We start from the raw sequence: 3,574 nt of genomic DNA on the forward strand, positions 1-3,574 counted from the left end.
ATTCAAAAACAAAAGATGCAACTGAGATTCTTGGAACAATTTCTGCCATTTCCATGGCCTCAACTAGCACAGGGAAAAAAAAAAAAAAGGGTCAACCACTAGCACACCTTAGTGGAATCTGAATCAGACGTCAGCAATTCTACTATGTGTGTACTCACATGAAGCAAATTCCCAAACCAAAAAGATTGTTTCATTTGAGACCAAATTCTGAGAAACAAAGAAAAAGAGATTCTGGGATTCTCTCATTTTCATTCAGTACAAGGGTCCCTAACAGCATTAGCTTACAGCATTACTTTATAATACCGAAACATTAAGAAAAGAAGAAGGAAAAGCCCCATATATGACATATGTCTAACACCTTTTAAAAATGATAGAAACAAAATGGGGATGTAAAGACAAAAAACCCCATCCCTTAATGGTAGAACTAATCTTTGAACGATGTTTGGTCTTGGTTGGCTTTCATGGGGGATTCTGGCATGGGCATGGCAATGGCAACTGCTGACAGCTTGTTTGCTTCTGCTAATTTTTTAAATTCAACTTCATTGGCTTCTATATCTTCAATTACTAGGATTGTGTTGCCATTTGCTTGGATCTTAACTGGTTCAGGGATCTCTTCCTCATTGACCTCTTTCTCCTTGTTTTCCTTGTGCTTTCCCCAGAGGACTGAATAAAGCCCTATAACTATCCAGATTGCTCCTATCACCCTGCAAATTTATCCACAAGGGGATTTGATTAATTCCTATGCGATTCATTAAAACCAAATCAATTCATGCAAGTGATTCTTTTTTATTTTTATATGTTATAAGAAAAAAAAAAAGAGAAGTGATGCTTGATGAAATATTCAATTGTCAGTGGTTGTCACTCTATGAAATAGAAGTACAAAATTGTATCTAATGATTAAGGATGGTACAAGTGGGGGATACAACAAATTAGAATAAGTGCAAAACCGGCTATACAAGGATATGTAAGAAAGGATACATGCATGCATGCAGAAAAATGTAACAGTGAGTGAAGGAGAAATTAAAATTTACCCTCCAAGAAAAATCTTCTCTGCCAGGATGAAAGACCCCATGATTGCAACTATGATCATCATCAGAGGGCTGAAAGCAGTGGCAAATACTGGACCTCTTTTCTTTATCACCATTCCTTGAACATAGTATGATATGCTTGATGTGACAATTCCCTGTAAACATTAAAAAATTAGAATAGAGACAACACACAAAAGCCACTTTTTTTATATGTTTATATAGGACTAGAAACAGAGAGAACAGAGAACGAGGTTTATTACAGCATAGGCAGCAGCAAGGAGGTTCATGTCCTAGCCAATTTGCCAAGCTGAGGTCTTGCGCTCCATCACAAATGTCACAACAATAGCTTATAGAGTGCCCACAAAGCACACTAGTGATGTGAGAGAAAGATGATGATTCTTGTATGTCTTCAATGCTTTTGCCTGGTAATGATAACAATTAAACAGTGAAGTTAGTTAATTTGTTGGGGAGGAGGGTGGGGCGGTGTTCTTGTTTTCTAAAATTTTGCTGTTTAATTACCTGTAAGACAAAGAGGGAAGCCCAGGCGAGGGTGGCAATGATAAGGAGGATGGAGCCTTTGACCCAATCTTTGTCAGTAGTTCCAGCAGTGTCAGTGCCGGTCGACTGCCTAGGATGGATACTCTTAGTCCAAAACAATTCAACAATGGGTCCTTTATTTAATGTCATCAACATTGCCCCTGCCACTGTCACCAATGTTCCCACTATCTTTGCCTGACACCTCACTTTCTTTACATCAATCTTCTCCATCCTATTCATTACCAAACCAAACAAAAATTAAATTTGAATCCGTTAGTCAGCCTTAACCAAATCTACTCTGCAAATATGAAAAAGAAAATCCTAGTTACTGATCATGATTCATGCGCATACCGGCACATAACAGCCATGACAAATGTCATTGCAGGAAGGATATTGCTCATAGCACATGAGAAAGTTGGAGATGTATATTTCAACCCAGCAAGTAGAAGTTCTGATCAATCACCGGCCTGTGTTTTTTTTATCAGGAAACAATAACTTTGCTTTACTTTAAGATTCCAGTGCAAAATCAATGCATTTGAAAGAAAAGGGTTTCAGCTAAAAACTAACCCCAGAAGAGCCAGAATGAATATTTGCATGAAAACTGGGAATGTTATCTTTGATTGCCCTCTCCTGAAATGTTAAAACATAGTTACATTCAGCATATATGTATTTCTTGTGTGAGCTGATCATGTTGCTATCTACATATTTCAATGTTCTTCAAACCTTTCGAAAATCAAAGCAAAGGGAGCTATGACTGCAGTTGCAAAAGCATGCCGGTAGACCACCAGGACATAGTGGCTCATGCCTCTGTTAAGTGAAACTTTGGTGATAATATTCATGCCCGCATAGCCGAACTGCAATGAAATCATTGCAAAGTAAGGTTTGGAGCTCTCCAGGAAGCTACCACATCTCAACTTCTCCATTTTTCTTAACTATTTGGGAGAAATTTGATGGAAAATTCGGAAAAGAGAGAGTTTCAGTTCTGAGAAGAAAGAGATCAAGAGGAAAAGAGAGAGGAAGAATTGAACACCCTGAGAACAAGTGTTTGTGTTTCTCCCTAAAGGATAAGGCGAGGAAGGGACACATATTTATATTGGTTTGGAGGGAACTGTCCATGTCTCAGGCATGTGGGTGCATCTGTCAATATGTTACTTTACTATACGAAAATTTATCTGAAAAAAGCTAGGTAAGGGAAAATATTACAAAGTTTTTAAACTCCTACCATATGATAAAACATCTTTTACTCTACACTATTCTATCAAAGACCTCTTTCAGTCCCTTACTCTCAACTGCAGCAAATCAAATCATTCTATTAGCCAAGTTTAGCAAGCCTATATACTTTCCTAATTACTGCTTTCATGACAATTTTTTATCTTTAGAATTAAATTTTACAAATAAATTTCATTTGTAGACTACTTAGGAATATTTCATTTTTATTGTTTACCTCATCCGCATTTTTTTTTAATTTTTTTTTCTCAAATTCGACATTCTCTCAATAAATTCTTGAATATTAATGAAGTTTTATCACGTCAATGTCACGCATATTAATATAAAAATTTTACATAAAAACGACAATTAAGTATTTTAAAAAAGTCATAAATAAAATATAATTATTGAATATTATATCATTGATAAATGATTATAAATTATTCAACTCTTAATGATGTATATTGTCATGACCCGAAACTCTCCATCGGGCCCGTAAAAACCGTCGCGAGGCCTTGACAGACATTCTTCACCCTGAATGCCGATCGAAATCCCGCAAAGCTCTTGTATCAGCTTTCGCACTTTCCCGGTAAGCAATAGTTATCAAATATCAAAATTTAAGGGATTACAAATTATTTCCAAATCAGAACATAACATTTTGTTTTCTAGCTCACATAGGCATTTTCGTCATTTCATTTTTTTTTTGAAAATCTCAAAACTTGCTAAAAATGTAGTCGGTAAATAGAAAATATATATTTAATGATTTAAAAACAAATTAAGTATCTAAAACGTTCATTTGAAGT

General features: G+C 35.8%; 1 pseudogene across 1 annotated transcript; it reads right to left on the reverse strand.

Moving 5' to 3' along the window:
- Positions 1 to 205: 205 nt before the first annotated feature.
- LOC18587063 (WAT1-related protein At5g07050-like) lies at positions 206 to 2,605 on the reverse strand (annotated as a pseudogene). The gene is made up of 7 exons (XR_016023103.1): positions 2,289 to 2,605; positions 2,133 to 2,195; positions 1,917 to 2,032; positions 1,548 to 1,797; positions 1,289 to 1,450; positions 1,032 to 1,183; positions 206 to 704 (listed from the first exon to the last, which is right to left on the reverse strand). The product of XR_016023103.1 is annotated as a WAT1-related protein At5g07050-like (transcript).
- Positions 2,606 to 3,574: the final 969 nt, after the last annotated feature.

Source organism: Theobroma cacao, chromosome 10 (genome assembly GCF_053813885.1).
Source record: "Theobroma cacao isolate CCN51 chromosome 10, ASM5381388v1, whole genome shotgun sequence".
NCBI classification, from domain to species: Eukaryota; Viridiplantae; Streptophyta; class Magnoliopsida; order Malvales; family Malvaceae; genus Theobroma; species Theobroma cacao.